Here is a 19,334-nt window from a genome sequence, read left to right on the forward strand (position 1 = left end):
CCTGGTCACAGTGATGTACGTTAAGTGTAACATGTGTTTGCTGTTATTGCTGACCATTATTCAGGGGATGAAGCTAGTAAAATAGATCCCAGCTGTCCTAACTGAAAGGCAAAAAAAAAAATCTTGTATTTATACTGAGAGCTATGGATCCACAGACAACCAAGGGCAAAACAAAACTGTCAAAAAGCAGGTTTTAAAAAGAGAGAGGGGAAGCTGAGGGAGAAAGGATAGAGGGAAGTGAAAGAGGAGAAAGAAAGAAGTGAGAGGTAGAGGGAGAGAAAAGAAGTGAAGGAAGAGGCCAGGCGCGGTGGCTCACACCTGTAATCCCAGTACTTTGGGAGGCCAAGGTGGGTGGATCACTTGAGGTCAGGAGTTGGAGACCAATCTGGCCAACATGATGAAACCCCATCTCTACTAAAAGTATAAGAATTAGCCAGGTGTGGTGGTGTAGGCCTGGAGTCCTAGCTACTCAGGAGGCTGAGGCAGGAGAATCATTTGAACCTGGGAGGCGGAGGTTGTAGTGAGCTGAGATTGCGCCACTGCACTCCAGCCTCGACGACAGAGTGAGACTCTGCTCAAAACAGCAACAACAACAACAACAACAAAAAGTGAAGGAGAGAGACCCCACCCTGTGAAAACACAGGGACAGAAACTGCAGGGAGATGGGGGACTCAGTAACTCCTGAAGCACCATGGTAAGAAGCTAAGCTGACTTTGTCATTCCTCCTTTTTGTTTGGACTGGTTTTTCTACTAGACTTGTTTTGTCTTTCATTAAAATACTGATTTCTTTCTGCAGCTAGCACCTCTTCTTTTAATTGTTCTCATCAACTTGAGTCAATGGTGGATGGAATGGTCAGGGCACTCACTGAGAAAGGAAATTTCCCCCGGATTCTAGCCTTAGGTGATGAGAGCAACCCTGTCTCGGTTGTATTCAGTGCTGGGGTAAGACCAAGTTGAAAGTTAGGCTCAGGTAGAGGGCTGGACCGCTGTCTTTGCAGGCTCCCAACTGTGACACAGGGTGCAGTGGTAGAAGGTAAGGATGCTGCCTGAATGTGGGGCAGCGGATTGTCCCTGAGTCTGCTTACTGGGGCCAATAATAATAAGAACTAGCCTTCAAATATCATTATGTGTGCAACACTACTAAGTGCTCACATCTATTAACTCATTAAATCCACAGCTCTAGGCTGTATGAGTATTGCTTCCATTTTTTGGAGAAACTAAGGACACAGAGGCATGTAGCTTGCCTGAGCTCACGCACACAGTTCACAGCAAGCAGCTGAGATGGGATGTGAATTCTGGCAGTTTGCTCAGAATCCACGCTCTTGATCAGTATAATGTAACATCCTCCTTTCTATTGCCTGCTTGGGGGTCCTACTGCAATTTTTTGTGGCCTAATAAAGCGAGTCCTGATTTTAGGTTCTGGACATACAAAACTTAGAATTTAGTTTGAGGGGCGCATCCTCTCCACCCTTATAAGCAAAGAAAGGATTCTTTGCTTAGAACAACTTACTGCTTAAAAAAAAATGCTGCCAATTATTATTACTTTGACTTCATTTGCCATTAATTTGTCTCCAAGAAACACAATCAGCACAAACGTTGAGAGCTTCCTTCCAGCCTACCAGGAGAGTGTTGGTGGATCTCAGCAAAGTGTTCCCTTTTGGGAGGTGGCTCCCCAGAGCCCTTGGACATAGAATCTGCTCCCAGATCCTCTCAAACGTCAATCTGCACTGATTGCCTGTTCTCAACTCCCACCGGCAACCTGCCTCCTCTTAACTATCAATAGCTGTCACAGCCTAATTTGATTGCTGAGTCAGACAATCAGTCTTAATTGCCTGTTTCCACCTCCAGCTGTGTCTCTTCCTTGTGGGAGGAAAAGCCTCTCTCTTGGTGCACTGCCTGTCCCTCTCGATCAGAAACCCAGGTAGCGGTCCAGGCCACCTATAGGATCATCCGCAACTTCTGAGCCCACAGGTTCCCCATTTTCCTGGGCTGGACCTGGAGGGAGATGAGGGTTCTGTTCACATACTGACTCTTTTTAGCCTGCACACCACCTTCACTTGGTCCTGCTCTAGTAGCAGTAAGTTCTTTTATAAGCAAAGAATATTTTCTATGGAGTGAAGAGAATGAGCCCTTGAAATTAAATTCTAAGTTTTGTGTATTCAGAGCCTAAAATCAGGGCTCACCTGCTTTATTAGGCCACAAAAAATTTAAGTGGGGCCAGGCACAGTGGCTCACGCCTGTAATCCTAGCACTTTGGGAGGCCAAGGCAGGCAGATCACTTCAGGCCAGGAGTTCGAGACCAGCCTGGCCAAAACATGGCAAAACCCCGCCTCTATTAAAAATATAAAAATTAGCCAGGTGTGGTGGCGCTTGCCTGTAGTCCCAGCTATTCAGGAGGCTGAGGCATGAGAATTGCTTGAACCTGGGAGGTGGAGGTTGCCGTGAGCTAAGATTGAGCCCCAGCCTGGGCAACAGAGTAAGACTCTGTCTCAAAGGGGGAAAAAAAGAAAAAAAATTGAAATGGGACCCCCAGGCAGGGATTAGAAAGGAGGATGTTGCATTATACTCATCAAGAGCGTGGATTCTGAGCAAACTGCCAGAATTCATGTCCCAGCTCATCTGCTTACTATGAACTGTGTGTGTGGGCCTGTATCCTCTTTTTGGCCCTACAGCTACCTGTCCCGGGAGCCTGACCTTTAAGGATCAAAGGCTTCTTTGCTTTTTGGCTTCTGGCTGGGTTCAGGGAGTGAGCAGCCGGAGAGAAGACCTGAGGGAGTCAGGACACGTATTCCCCTAGCATCCTCTCTGTGAGATTTCTTCACATTCTTTCAGATGGAAGGTCAGGCCTTCTCTCAAGGGGTCTTCTCATGACTTTCTGGATTCTATTACGGGCTTATCTCCCTTGCTTTCTGAGTGTGCTGCAGATGAATTATTGGCCTTAATTCTTCACCCCTCCTGGTTTCCATGCTCTTTGCCTGAATGTGACTTTGCAGTTACTCCCCCCAAAAAAAGAGGGATATATTGCCCCCTTTTTTTTTTTTTTTTTTGAGACGGAGTCTAGCTCTGTGGCCCAGGCTGGAGTGCAGTGGCCGGATCTCAGCTCACTGCAAGCTCCGCCTTCCGGGTTTACGCCATTCTCCTGCCTCAGCCTCCCGAGTAGCTGGGACTACAGGCGCCAGCCACCTCGCCCGGCTAGTTTTTTTGTATTTTTAGTAGAGACGGGGTTTCACCATGTTAGCCAGGATGGTCTCGATCTCCTGACCTTGTGATCCGCCCGTCTCGGCCTCCCAAAGTGCTGGGATTACAGGCTTGAGCCACCGCGCCCGGCCTTATTGCCCCTTTTTTTGAGGCTTGGCTCTTTGACTAGCTTTGGGGCCATGAGATGTGGGTACACCCAACCATCTGTGCCAGTTTCAAGCCTAAGCCTTAAGGAAAAGCCTTAGCAGTAAGAGGAAAGCCATTGCGTGGGGTTTGTTTTGTTGTGATGCCTGTCATCTTAACGGGAAGAACTTCCCCTGCGCAACTGCTGCCTGTTTGGTCTGCGGCCCAGAATGAACACATGTGGAGTAGCCCAGAGCTTGATCCACAAAAAGGAGCCAAACCCAGGTGACACCAGCTTGAAACAGAGCCCCCAGCTGACCGCCAGTCGACCTGCATGCCCACGAGAAATACACGCTCGTGGCTGCATTCCACCAAGAGCGTGAGAGAAAGCTGGTGCCATCCCGCTGCCACCAGCACAGGCATTCCTGCAGTACTCCTTGTGCTTTCTCTACACTCTGCTCCTACTCCATAAATACTCCCTTGACTAAACCCTCAGGGAACCATCCTGATTTGAGTGTCAGCTGTTTCCTGTACTGACACTGAATGACTGACACAAGCACTAGGCCCGGCCGGGCCCAGCCCAGCCCCACTGCCATGTCACATTGCCAGCAAAAGTTCAAAATATTAGACTTGAGACCAGCTGCCCCTGGATGACCTATAAATGCAGACCCTGCCCCCATTTGTATCCCATTTGCTATTTAAACTGAAACCCTTATCTTGGAAGCTGGTCACGAGATCTTATTTTATAATTTTTTTTTTGTATTAGTTTTTGGAATTTTAACTTGTTAGTTGGAAAAAATTTCAAACATCTACACACGTAGAGACAACATTAGAACAAACACTTGTGTACCCATGATCCAGCTTCAACAATGATGGACATTTTGCCAGTCTTACTCGATTTATTCCCCGACTGGTTTTTTTTTCTCTCTAAATCTAATGACCTTTCAAATTCCAGAGGAATCTAGAGATTCCATCATAGTTCTAATCTTCTGTAATCTCTTGGCAGCATTTGGTACTATTGCTCACCCTTGCCAATCTGCCATTGCTGTCTCCCAGTTCTTTTTTTTTTATTATTATTATACTTTAAGTTCTAGGGTACATGTGCACAATATGCAGATTTGTTACATATGTATACATGAGCCATGTTGGTGTGCTGCACCCATTAACCCATCATTTACATTAGGTATATCTCCTAATGCTATCCCTCCCCCCACCCCACAATAGGCCCTGGTGTGTGGTGTTCCCCATCCTGTGTCCAAGTGTTCTCATTGTTTAATTCCCACCTATGAGTGAGTACATGTGGTGTTTGTTTTTTTGTCCTTGCGATAGTTTGCTGAGAATGATGGTTTCCAGCTTCATCCATGTCCCTACAAAGGACATGAACTCATCCTTTTTTATGGCTGCATAGTATTCCATGGTGTATATGTGCCACATTTTCTTAATCCAGTCTATCATCGATGGACATTTGGGTTGGTTCCAAGTCTTTGCTATTGTGAACAGTGCCGCAATAAACATATATGCGCATGTGTCTTTGTAGAAGCATGATTTATAATCCTTTGGGTATATACCCAGTAATGGGATGGCTGGGTCAAATGGTATTTCTAGTTCTACATCCTTGAAGAATTGCCACACTGTCTTCCACAATGGTTGAACTAGTTTATAGTCCCACCAAGAGTGTAAAAGTGTTCCTATTTCTCCACATCCTCTCCAGCACCTGTTGTTTCCTGACTTTTTAATAACTGCCATTCTAACTGGTGTGAGATGGTATCTCATTGTGGTTTTGATTTGCATTTCTCTGATGGCCAGTGATGATGGCTCTCTCCTAGTTCTTTTATCTCTTGTGACTGCTCTCCATTTCCAGTTTTTGATTCCTGGTCTGGCTCTTACGTGTCAGTATTCCTGAGGGCGGGCCTTGTTCTTCACCGTCTTCTGTCTCTCTATGCTGCTTTCCTGAGTGGTCTCATTCACTCCCATGGCTTAATATGTGAGCCCGCTCCATTTTCCTGGGCTATCCTTTCTGTCTGTCCACTAAGGATCTTCACTTGGAGGCATGTAAACCCTTCACATTGAGCATGTCCAGCCCCAACCAAACTCCACAACTTCTTCTCGAACCTTCTCCCTCTCTACTTCTTTTTCTGGGTTCTTTCATACTTTCTCCAGTACCCTGCCACATAACTAGATATTGTATACCTCTCCTTACCCAGAGCTGACTATTCCACTTCTGAATGGTCTTTCCAATCCTTCCCCTGTTTCCATTTCTAGCTCCTTGGTTAAGGTCTTCATCATCTCTCACTCGGGACATTCTAATATTCCCTCTGACTAGTCTCTAATGACTGTTACCTCTGCTAAGTACTAGCATCACTTTTCTAAATCACATTATCAAAACATGCTAACACCAGCCCCAACTTACAAATCTTCTGTGGCTCCATTCAGGATATATTCTAAACATTTTGGCATGACATTGAAACCTCTTCAACTTTCTTTCTTTTCTTTCTTTCTTTCTTTTTTTTTTTTTTTTTTTGAGATGGAGTCTTGCTCGCTCTGTCACCCAGGCTAGGGTGCAGTGGTGCAATCTCGGCTCACTGCAAACTCCACCTCCCGGGTTCAAGCAATTCTCCTGCCTCAGCCTCCCAAGTAGCTGGATTTACAGGCATGTGCCACCACACCCAGCTAATTTTTTTGTAGTTTTAGTAGGGATGAGGTTTCACCATATTGGTCAGGCTGGTCTTGAACTCCTGATCTTGTGATCTGCCCACCTTGGCCTCCCAAAGTGCTGGGATTACAGGCATGAGCCACTGTGCCCAGCCCTTTCACCACCATTTTTTCTAACCTCACCTCCTGATATTGTCCTCTGTGTACCCTGTCCTCCAAATAATGTGGCTTTGCTTTTTTGCCCCCTAACATATCACATGCTTTCATTTGGCCTTTGACATGCTGATCACTGTCTTGTTTTGTAAGACACAAAATGAGGTTCTAGTTCTCAAATAACAAACACCTATGTACCCATGAAGAAAGGTGTTTGTTATTTGAGATTTTGAAGTGCCCCTTCCACAGCTCTTGCCCTTCTGAGATTCTTGCTGGTGTTTGAATTTGTTGTTCCTCCCAAAGGTAATTGTCAACATGGTATTTAACTTTTTTTTTTTGGAGACAGAGTCTCACTCTGTAGTCCAGGCTGGAATGCAGTGGTGCGATCTCGGCTCAGTGCAACCTCCGCCTCTTGGGTTCAAATGATTCTTGTGCCTCAGCCTCCCAAGTAGCTGGGATTACAGGCAGGTGTCACCATGACCAGCTAATTTTTTGCATTTTTGGTAGAGATGGGATTTCGCCCTGTTGGTCAGACTGGTCTTGAACTCCTGACCTCGTGATCCCCCACCTCGGCGTCACAAATTTCTGGGATTACAAGCATAAGCCGCTGTGCCCAGTCGGTATTTAACTTTTTGAGCAATCTCCTTAGACTTTCTCTGTTCAAAAGGGCCCATTTGCCGTGGTAATGGTATTGTCTCCATAGACATACTGGCAATATAAAGTTTCTAACTCTTCTGTAGGACTTCGGGTGGCCCTGAGGCAGAAATGATGTGTTACTCATCTTTTTATATATCCCCAGTGCCTGGCACATATGAAATACTCAGTGTTTGTTTGAATTGCATTTAAATTAGTATTGAGACTAGGGAGTAGGATCTGGAGAAGGCACAAATATTGCCAACCAGTTGCAGAGAAAGCTGCCAAACATATAATCTATGAGCTGGGAGGCTGAGGTCACTCCATTCCCTGCAGTGAGGGCCTCCAAGCCTGTCAGATGTCAGTTGTATCTGCAAAACCAGGAGTTCAGGTGGAAGGTTGGATTTTTCTTCATTAAACTTGTCATTCCCTAAGGTGGGGCTCTGACAGAAGCCCAGTGAGATGTCAAGCTAAGACAGCTGTTGCCAAACCTGGTGGAGGCATTTCAGACAGCTGGGGATACAGCTGCTGCCCAGACTTCATTTGCAACAGCCTTTTCTCTTTAAGGAGGTCAAAATGCTTAACAAATACATAGCAATAGTAAAGCAGCTATGGTGTGATGCAGACAGAATTGGATCTGAGTCAGATCACGTGGATCAAGTATCTACTCTACTTCTTATTAGCTGTGTGACTTTGAGCAAGTTATGCCACCCCTTTGAGCCTCATTTTCCATACTCATAATACTGACTGCTGTGAAAACTGAATGAGGTAATGTACATGGAAATGTTTTATAAACTGTAGAGCACTGCTCAACTATTAGGTATAATTGGAATACATTAAAATTACATTTAGTCTTCATCACACACACACACACACACACACACAGACACAGAGTATAGTATAGTGTAATGATTACATGTCAACTTGACTGGGTCATTGGATAGCCAGGTGTTTGGTTAAACATTATTTTGGGCATGTCTGTGAGAGTGTTTTTGGATGAGATTAACATTTGATGTAATCCCAGCTACTTGGGAAACTGAAGCAGGAGGATTGCTTGGGGCTAGGAGTTCAAGACTAGCCTAGGCAACATAGTGAGATCCTGTCTCTAAAAAAATAATAAAATTATTTGGGCTTGGTGGCACATGGCTGTAGCCCCAGCTACTCAGGAGGCTAAGGTGGGAGAATCACTTGAGCCCAGGAGTTCAAGGCTGCAGTGAACTATGATCATGCCACTTGCACTCTAGCCTGAGTGACAGTGAGATCTGATCTCTAAAAAATAAAATTTTAAAAAATGTAAAAAAGTTGAATGGATAGACTGAGTAGAGCAGATTGCCATCCCTAATTTGCTGGGCCTCACCTAATCAATTGAAGACCTGAATAGGACAAAAGGTCTGAATAAGTGGGAGCTCCTCCTACCTGACTGTTTGAGCTGGAACATAAGCCTTTTCCTGTCTTCAGAATTGAATTAAAAAATCGGCTCTTCTTGAGTCTTCAGCCTGCTGGCTTTTGGATTGGTATTTACACTATTGACTCTCCTAGTTCTCAGGCCTTCAGACTCAGACAGATACTCAAACCATTGACTCTCCTTGTTCTCAGGGTTTCAGACTTGGATTGGGACTATACCATCGGCTCATCTGCATCTCCAGCTTGTGGATTGCAGATTTTGGGGCTCTCAGCCCCCATAATTGTGTGAGCCAATTCCTTATAATTATCTATCTATCTATCTATCCATCTATCCATCCATCCACCCACCCCCCCACCCCCCAACTCCCCCACTCCCCCACCCCCCCAGCCACCCACTATCTGATATGGTTTGGCTGTGTTTCCACCCAAATTTCATCTTGAATTGTAGTTCCCATAATCCCCACATGTCATGGGAGAAACCCTGTAAGAGAGATAATTGAATCATGTGGGCGATTACCCTCAGGCTGTTCTTGTGACAGTGAGTGAGTTCTCACAAGATCTGATGGTTTTATAACGGGTTTTTCCCACTTTTGCTTAGCACTTCTCCTTGCTGCTGCCATGTGAAGAAGGATGTGTTTGCTTCCCCTTCCACCATGGTTTTAAGTTTCCTGAGGCCTCCCCAGCCCTTTGAAACTGTGAGTCAATTAAACCTCTTTCCTTTGTAAACTACCCAGTCTTGGGTATGTCCCATATAGCAATGTGAGAACAGACTAATACACTGTCTCCTACTGGTACTGTTTCTCTGGAGACCCTTGACTAATGCAGATGGGCAAATTGACTCAAATTTGCTTATTGTCTATTGTATGCCCAGCTCTCCACTTGGAACTGTGATCAATGCATAAGTTAATATGTCATATTTTCCTGATATTAAGAAATTTACAGTTGAGTTGGAAGATGAGATCAATTTATTCCTTGATCTTTGTGTTTCTGTAGAGGGGAAGACATTTCTACTTGACAATCATGTAGAGCATTTTTCGTGTTTCTTTACTCATTCTTCCTGGGGGAAGAGAAGGGACCTCTATGATTAGTGAGCTTGGGCAAAAGTGTTGCTGTGATGAGCGTAGTAGCTGAGCACCTCACTTCCTAAACTAATAGATAACTGAGAATGCATGCATTCTGTATTCTTTGCCACAAAGTAAGCCTTTGAGTCAGATGGGATTGGAAGAGAATGATGGTTGTCCAGATCTTTCTGTGACTACATTGGTAGGTTAAGTTTTGGGGAAAAGTATTGGGAGGTGCATTGTACCTTGGCATTTAATACCAGTTCTTATTCTTGATCTCATCCTAAGATAAGTTTATTTCTTTAAATCTTTACCATCCTAATCTCCTTCCATTCTGGGGGAATCACCAAGGTACAGATCAACCCTACAAAAAAGAAGGGTATCATGTTTTATGAGGTGCTTCATTACTGGCAAATCCACCACTGCCCACAGTAGAGCTGATCTTTCTTATTATTTTGTAGAGGAATATTAGTGTCTTTCATTAGTCACCTCCTGCTTTCAAAATTTTGCCTCTTCTCAAGCTTGCCAGAAATAATAAATTGGGTCCATTAGAGAACCACATACTACCTGATGGCCACTACCAAGATTACCCAAAGACCAGGTGAAAGCCTTGAATTTGCTTGTGTGGGCATAAACAAAGCTCTATCCTCTTCTTTCCCTCCCTCCCTCCCTCCCTCCCTCCCTTCCTTCCTTCCTTCCTTCCTTCCTTCCTTCCTTCCTTCCTTCCTTCCTTCCTTCCTTCCTTCCTTCCTTCCTTCCTTCCTTCCTTCCTTCTTAGACGGAGTCTCATTGCAACCTCCGCCTCCTGGGTTCAAGGGATTCTTGTGCCTCAGCCTCCCAAGTCGCTGGGATTACAGGTGCATGCCACCACACCTGGCTAATTTTTGTATTTTTAGTAGAGATGGGGTTTCACCATGTTGGCCAGGCTGGTCTCAAACTCCTGACCTCAAGTGATCCGCCCACCTTGGCCTCCCAACGTGCTGGGATTACAGGCATCAGCCACTATGCCCGGCTGGCTCTATCCTCTTGCCCTGTGGTCTGGGGTGGAGTAGAAGGAGTGAAGTGGTGGGGAGGGAAGTTTCATTATTTATTTTTCCAGAAAAGCTTTGTTTGGATTATTTTATTCTTCTAATTTTTAGAGTCTTGGCTTTCATTTAAAAATCAATGTTTAAGGGACAGGTAGAAAGTGTATCCATCTGGGCAGCAGTGGGGAAGGTAATGGACATTCTAAATAAGGGAGTCTGAATGACATTTTTCTTCTCTAATATTTTCCAACACTTCTGGCTCCCACCATGGCCATCATTTTATATTTGTTGGTTTGTCCAACGTTGTCCAACCTATGCTTCTTTGAGTAATAAATCCCACTCCCTGGCCACAGGAGTGGATACACAATGCTTGTTAGTAAATCTAGTGATTCCTCCACCCTTCTGGGCACAGTGATTGACCTAGGGGTGGGAACATATTCAAGCCAGCCCAATGAGAGATTTAAATTTTTTCAACAACATTTACAAAATATTATTTTATGTGAATATTAAACTTCCTTTAAAACTTAAAATTGTGGTATGTATAAAATACAAAATGATAGTACATGTGCAGTTTAAAGAGTAACATTAAATGAATACTCACACCCACACCATCTAGGTTAAGAAACAGAATATTAGTGATTAGTAGTAACTTGAAGTTTTATGAATTTGATGTCCCATTTGATGTCCTTTTTCAATTATGTCCCTCTTCCTGCTATATGTAAGCTCTAATATACAAAAAAAGTATATATGTTGTTGAATAAACATTTAAACAACATGCATAAAATAATAAACACCAAATTCAAGACAGTGGTTACCTCTCTGAAGGAAGCGGAATGGGATTGGGTTGGAGTACACGGTGGTTCAACTGTATTTGTAGGGTTTTTTGTTTGTTTGTTTTGTTTTGTTTTGTTTGTTTGTTTTGAGATGGAGTCTTGCTCTATTGCCCAGGCTGGAGTGCAGTGGTGTGACCTCGGCTCACTGCAACATCCGCCTCCCGGGTTCAAGCAATTCTCTGTCTCAGCCTCCTGAGTAGCTGGGATTACAGGTGCCCGTCATCACATCTGGATAACTTTTGTATTTTCAGTAGAGACGGCGTTTGAACTCCTGATCTCGTGATCCACCCAACTCAGCCTCCCAAAGTGCTGGGATTACAGGTGTGGGTCACCGTGCTCAGCCTGGTTTGGTTTTTTTTGAGACAGTCTCACTCTGTCACGCAGGCTGGAGTGCAGTGGCATGACCTTGGCTCTCTATAACCTCTGCCTCCCAGGTTCAAGCAATTCTCGTGCCTCACCCTCTCAAGTAGCTGGGAACATAGGCACGTGCCACCACATATGGCTAATTTTTGTATTTTTAGTAGAGATGGGGTTTCACCATGTTGGCCAGGCTGGTCTCAAGCTCCTGACCTCAAGTGATCCTCTTGCCTTGGCCTCCCAAAGTGCTGGAATTACAGTCATGAGCCACCATGCCCGACCAGGTTTTATTTTTTTTAATGATGTCAGAGAAATGGGGAAAAATGCTTAGATCTAACTAGATGTTTATTATATTATTCCCAGAGGGCATAAAGGTAAAATGGCACAGTGGATGAAATGCACACATTCAGGGGCCAGAATTTAGATTCAGTTTTGACTGAGTAAACTGCTATAGAAATTGCATAAATTACTTAGTCTCTGTGTGACTCAGTTTTTCTCAGCTATAAAATAGAGATCACAATACTTATTGACAGTATTGTGAAGATCGCATTACTTAGTTTATGGAAAGTATTGGAATAGTGTTTGGTATATAATATGCGCTTGATAAGTATTAATTATTTTTAGTAGTAGTTTTACATATTTCATAAGCTTTTCTCAAGAAAGTGAAAGCATATATATATACCCCAATCCGAAAACTATAGATCCACAATCATTTATTTGAAACTCCTGGGGAAGGTAAGTTTCATAATTCAGAATTTTGGGTTGTATATTATACAACGACACTAGTGGGGTCCAGGAAAGAGCTCCCTAATGAAACACATTATTATTTTTGCATTGAAAATTATGAATATTCACTAAGTGGGATAAATAAAGACTCCAAATAGCTTCATGTCAGTTCAGGTCAGATTTTACCGCCAGATGAATTTGCTGTAAATGTACTGAAAACATTCAGTTTTCAGAATGTTTTGGATCTAAAATTGCATATAAAGGATTGCAGATCTGTACTTTAATACATCTACCTGATGAATACTAGTTTGTCCTTAAATAAGATAGATCTATACATACTGAAATGGAAAGGTATATTGTTAAGTAATAATACCATATACGTTATAGTATTTGGCAACTGACCGAACAGCACATATTGCATTATCTTTGTTATATTTATAAAAAGAGACTTCTGTATTTTCATATATATACATGATAAATGTATTGAAAATAGACTGGAAAGATACCTGCCAAACAGCAGAGAGTGGTCACCTCTGAAGAGGGGATGGGGAAGGCTACAGGCGAGCTGCCACCTTTTTCTCTGTATACTTCTGAATTTGTCTTCTATGAAAAGGTGTTCACACATATCTAGGTAATAAAATGAAAAGGCCAGGTGCAGTGGCTCATGCCTGTAATCCCTGTACTTTGGGAGACCGAGGCGGGATCACAAGGTCAGGAGTTTGAGACCAGCCTGGTCAATATGGTGAAACGCCATCTCAACTAAAAATACAAAAAAATAAGCCGGGTATGGTGGGGGGCACCTGTCGTCCCAGCTACTGAGGAGGCTGAGGCAGGAGAATCGCTTGAACCCAGGAGACAGAGGTTGCAGTGAGCCAAGATCGCGCCACTGCACTCCAGCCTGGGCGACAGAGCAAGACTCTGTCTCCAAAAAGAAAAAAAAAAAAACTGCTTAGAAAATGATATCAGGGAAGTGTTGTGGAGAGCCTGGGAAGTCTGTATTTAAATCAATAAACATGAGGAGCTATGGATACGTTTGAACTAACTAGTAACAGCAGGCTCAGGAGAAAAGTAGGTTGGAACAATATGGTTTGGATTTACCTATGGAAAGAAGCGATATTGAGGATCAGTCTGAGTAAATTTTCCACTTGAGTTCCAGCTTCAGAATCAGCATAGTAATACTCTGAATTATTTCCCCAGTGTGTGCAACTCATGAAGTACCCAGGAGATGTTCTGTGGTAACAACAGAAATGAATCTAAAGGGCTTCTTAGCCTCTACCAGAGACCAGGAATGTTTCTGTGTCACAGAAGGCAAGACAAGGGAGGATTTCACTGAGGAACAGCAGGGTCAAGTGGGGTTTCCAATTTTGCCTCTGCCCAATATGTTCTCCACGCAGCAGTCAGCGGCATCTTTTAAAAGCACAAGCCTGGTTGTGCTGCTACTTCAGTGACTTCCCCAGAATCTTCCTAAGTAGAGCTGGTGAGAAAGGGCCCTTGGTTCCTTTCTGGTTGTAAGCCTAGAGTTCCTTGGGGTCATATTTTCCTTCCATTCTCATGCTGGAAAAGGTGGCTTGATAAAGAGATGCTGACAAAGCAGAGAGCAGTAGAGATGGAAAACAGAAAGGGAGGGCTAAGATGATCTGAGTCCCTAAATCCAGTCTTACTTTGAGGCCCAGCTGGCTATCATTCTTTCTGAATTTGACTACCATGTTTTTGCCCATGCTAGTTTGAGTTGGATTTTTTTCACTTGGAACCCAAAGACTCTTGAATAAAGCCCTCCTCTTCAGTGCTGGATTCCCTAGAACATTTAACTGGAACTCAAATTTGATCTGTGTTAGCAGTACACTTGAATTGTTGTACTGGTGAGGTTGATGAGCCTAACAGTCTCTAGTCTCTGCCTTATGCAAACAAAGAATGCTACATAGCTGAAGGGAAAGGAGCGGGGGTGACTCCAGGAGTCATCACGTTTCAATCTGAATAGGTGTTGGCTGGGCACAGTGGCTCACGCCTGTAATCCCAGCACTTTGGGAGGCCGAGGTAGGTGGATCACCTGAGGTCAGCAGTTTGAGCCCAGCCTGATCAATAGGGTGAAACCCTGTCTCTACTAAAAATACAAAAATTAGCTGGGCATGGTGGCTCATGTCTGTAATCCCAGCTCCTCGGGAGGCTGAGGCAGGCGGATCACTTGAACCTGGGAGGCAGAGGTTGCAGTGAGCTGAGATGGTGCCACTGCACTCCAGTCTGTCTTAACAACAACAAAAAAGTCCGGTATAAAGATCTTACTTTACTGTATTTTTTCAGTCTTTTGTTGGTAGTGATCTGATTTTTATCAAACTTTTTCACTGTTAACTCTGCTAGTACTATTCAATTTGAATACACTCAAAACGGAGGTCACTCAATTTTAGAAAAGGAAACCTTCTAGTTCTCAAAATTCCATTTTAATTTATGGTGGTTTGCTGTATTGTTCTTGTCTTTGCATCATGCTCATTCTTAAGAAACTGCTTATCTGGGTTTCTAGGTCAGAATTTTACATGTAGAGCAAATGGTCTTTATGCACATTTACTATATTATTTGTTGAAGATGAACTATGCGAAGATTTTAAAAGGATTGGGGGTAAATTTTACTCAGTTTAAGGGTCAGAGGTTTACAATCATATGCTAGCCTATAGTGCATTTATAACTTTTATATCATCCTGTGTGTGTGTGTGTGTGTGTGTGTGTGTAAAATCACTGCATAAGGTCACCTCATGATAATTAGAATTTCCCTATTTCTGGTAGTTGTACCGTCTGAGTAATTTGAGCTGGAATTCTTTAATTTTCCCAAATTTGATATATAGATTTTTGGTACTTATTTATCACTGCTCACTGTAGGAGAAGTCCTGCATATTTAAGTAACATTTTGGGGCCAAGATTTGGGGAGCATCTAGATCATCCGGGAACTTTTGCAATTCTTATGAGCAGGTGTTAACAACATGCCACAAGATGCCAACATCCTATACAAAGGTAAAATCATCGGGTGAGACCCTGCAGGTGAAGCTCAAATTTGTGGATGACTCTGTGTGTGTGTGTGTGTTGTCCAGGAAGGCCACAACTAGTAAGGGGAAAGGAAACCCCAGAAGTGGTAACAATATTAGTTGTTGTGCAGAATGATCTTGTGCAGAAATCTGGCAAGAAAAATAGACCGTAGCCTTTATTGACCTGTTATTGGCCTGTCACTCTAAGTAGCATGAGTTCAGTAGAGACACTGCATTACTGATGTTCCTACGAAACTTGTATTTTAATGCCCCTCAAGAATTCAGGATTGATAGAAATAGTGTTATATCCTAATCAACTGAAACTGTAGATAAAAATAGATGGCTGTTCTCCTGGAATAGGAGGGTAAAGGTCCTCCTGGGTGCTGATGATATGGTTTTAATGTCATGGCCCAAGAATGTCCCCAGTAATTGGTTCTGAGTAATTAACCATTGTCAGTACTTTTAATGCAAAGTCTTCCAAAGACAATGTCATAATTATTGGCAGATATTTCCCCAAATTCATTTGACTTAAATAACAAAACCCCCACAAAACAACAATCACAACAAAACAGAACCCAAAATCCATCTAATAAGTACAGCCATTCAATTTCCTTGGGACTCATTCATCCTGTCAAATCCACTGGAAAGCCATGGGATTTATTGATATATTATTGAGAGTTTTAAATAACCATTGGGGGTAAACGTTGGCTTTGCTTTGGATATTTTTTAGTTCAGAATAATCTCAACCATGTTTTATGGTATATAACTTTGTGCAGAGAGATTCAGCCCACTTCCTGAAGAAAAAAATTAACCTGGCCAGCAGATTAATTTCTATGTGGATTCTGGTTAAGTACCTCAATTTTAAAAACAGGGCAACAACATCACTATCTGCAAATATGTTCTTGCACAGCACTGGAGATGGTTCTTACTGGTTTGTTAGGCTGTGTGCACCTTTCTCCACATCCATGTTCACTGATGTCAAGTTACTAGCCTGAAATTGGTTACAGCAGGAGTATTTACACCAGTGATTCTCGATGAGAAAGATTGTGCCCCCTAGGGCACATTTGACAATCTCTAGAGACATACTAATATTTTGTTATCACAACTGGGGGGTTGCTACTGACATCTAGTGGGTAGAAGACAGGGATGCTGCTCAATATCCTTTAATGTAAAGGACAGTGCTTCATAAGAATTATCTGGCTCCAGGCCCGGCACTGTGGCTCAGGCCTGTAATCCCAGCACTTTGGGAGGCCGAGGCGGGCGGATCATGAGGTAAGGAGATGGAGACCATCTTGGCCAACATGGTGAAACCCCGGCTCTACTAAAAATAAAAAATTAGCTGGACGTGGTGGTGTATCCCTGTAATCCTAGCTACTCAGGAGGCTGAGGCAGGAGAATCACTTGAACCAGGGAATCAGAGGTTGCAGTGAGCCGGGATCGCACCACTGCACTCCAGCCTGGCAACAGAGAGACTCCGTTTAAAAAAAAAAAAAAAAAAATTATCTGGCTCCAAACACCAATAGTATTAAAGTTAAGAAATCCTGATTTACACCATGGAAACTGGCAAACATTACAAGTTTGAACCTCCTTTTGTTTTTTTTTCTTTCTTTTTTTTTTTTTAAGGATTGCCAGTTTATCAGCTTCTAAACCAAAAAGTGAATTCTTAGGACTTCATCACTATATCATCTGTAATTCTTATTAGAAGCCAGCTGGAGGAATGGATGTTTTTGGAAGACTGAAAGCCATGGTCTCCCTGGGTAGCTCATATAGACCATGAATTGGCAAACTTATTCTATAAAGGACCAGTTAGTAAATATTGTAGGCTTTTCAGACCACACAGTCTCTGTTGCAACTACTTATTTCTGTCATTATAGTGTGAAGACATCCATAGACAACATTTAAATGAATGAGCATGGCTGTGCTCCAATAAAACTTTATTTACAAAGCAGGCTGATAGTTCACTGCTCCCTGACTTAGACTATTAGTTTAGCCCCATCTCAGACATGGCTTTCACGGAAGCTTTATTCCGATGCCGTGAGCCATCTGCTCACGCTTTAAAAGCTTCCTCTCCAGCTCTTGCTGACACATTGGGCCAATATCAAAAGGTCCTACAGATGCCAGTTGCTTAGATTTGTATTCTCTAATCTTGTCCACGAAGTTTCTGCACAGGATCAAGTTCCTTATTAAATGTCACTGCTGTTATCACCAATGTTCTTTCGAAAACTGGGCTGAAACTGCTGACAGAAGCACAGAGGAGACCTCAAAGAGCGTCTAAAGAATCATAGTGGGCTAGGCACAGTGGCTCATGCCTGTAATCACAGCACTTTGGGAGACAGAGGCGGGCAGATCACCTGAGGTCAGGAGTTCAAGACCAGCCTGGTCAACATGGCGAAACTCCGTCTCTACTAAAGGTACAAAAATTAGCCAGGCATGGTGGCAGGTGCCTGTAATCCCAGCTACTTGGAAGGCTGAGGCAGGAGAATCACTTGAACCCGGGAGGTGGAGGTTGCAGTGAGCTGAGATCATGCCATTGCACTCTAGCCTGGGCAACCAAGAGTGAAACTCTGTCTCAAAAAAAAAAAAAAAAACTAAAAACAAAAAACAAAGAAAGAAAAAAAGAAAATAAAAAAAAGAATCACAGTGATTCTATGGTTCTTGCATAGAACCTCTGGAGTCACAAGCGGCCATGGAGGCCACAGTTCTACTTCCGGCCCTGGCCCCGCCCCTACCCGCCTACCCACCACTGCAATGCATGATGGGCCAACACTTCCATGGGCCACATCCGCTGGACCAGAAGCTTCTTCCAGGTGGTGTGTGGCTGCCCCTGAATGTGCTTTGAGACCATCCATTCCTTCCCCAATTTATATTCGGGGAATCAATAGGAGTTTTTGTGCCTATCACCTCGTGTAATTGCAAAGATTCCTGTATAAAAGTTATCCCAGGCCGCGCACAGTGGCTCACGCCTGTAATCCCAGCACTTTGGGAGGCGAGTTAGATCACCTGGGGTCAGGAGTTCCAGAGCAGCCTGACCAATATGGGGAAACCCTGTCTCTACTAAAAATATAAAAATTAGCCAGATGTGGTGATGTGCACCTGTAGTCTCAGCTACTCGGGAGGCTGAGACAGGAGAATTGCTTGAACTCAGGAGGCGGAGGTTGCAGTGAGCCAAAATGGCACCATTGCACTCCAGCCTGGGTGACAGAGCGAGACTGTCTCAAAAACAAAAACAAAAACAAAACAAAGTTATCCTATTTCAGGGTAAGGGGATCACTGTATTTACTCCTCTTTTTAAGTCCAGTGGAAGTTATGGATGAAAATGCCCACCGTGAGCCATGTCTTTTTAGTCTCCTAATTTGTTTCTCCCTGAAAGTCCTTAGCAACAGGCAGGAGAGAGCAGAGTTCCCAGTGCACTGTGCTGAGTGGCAGAGGGTTGACCTGGCTCCATGGGAAGTCTGTCAGCCACAGACTGAACAGCTCCGTGGCTTTTGACCATATTTACAGTGTCTCCCAGAGTTGTGAGCAGAAGCAGAGAGAGGATACTGTGCACCAAGCGCTTGTAGGATCAGGCTTGTCCTGGCAGTCAGGCCATGGCTCTGGTGTCTAGGTGGTGGAGGGCAGGCCTCTCTGCTGTTGTAGCTGGGCTAAGGAAGTATGTTAATCTTCCTTTGTCACTAGGTGGCAGAATATAATTAAGATGTCAGAATTTCTTCCATAACATTGGAAGGCGTTTCTAGTTCCTTCTTAATGACCTCCTTCATTACTTTGCAGTATTTGCTAATGCCATTTAGGACTGAGGCAATGAAATAAAATTTCCTTCTGCAAACATTTTCTATATTTATCCAGGATTCTACTTTCTTAATTTAACCGGCTTGCCTCTTAGGAAGAAGCATCCTGTACATAAAGTACATTCTCTTCCTAATGGCTACTGTTTGGACAATCCAAGTTTCTGATTTTTATGTATTATTTTGTTACTGTTTGTGGGGTAGAAATAAATATTCTCCTGTCACGTGTAAAATTTCAAATAAGTTTATTAAAATGGATAATGTGATAATCCATTTTATAAAATAAAAATCCATGAGTCCACATTGGTAATAAATAGCTTTATTGATTTTCCTAACTATAAAGGCAATAGATGCTCATTTAAAAAATTCTGAAAATA

This window comes from Macaca fascicularis, chromosome 15 (assembly GCF_037993035.2).
Source record: "Macaca fascicularis isolate 582-1 chromosome 15, T2T-MFA8v1.1".
Taxonomy (NCBI): domain Eukaryota; kingdom Metazoa; phylum Chordata; class Mammalia; order Primates; family Cercopithecidae; genus Macaca; species Macaca fascicularis.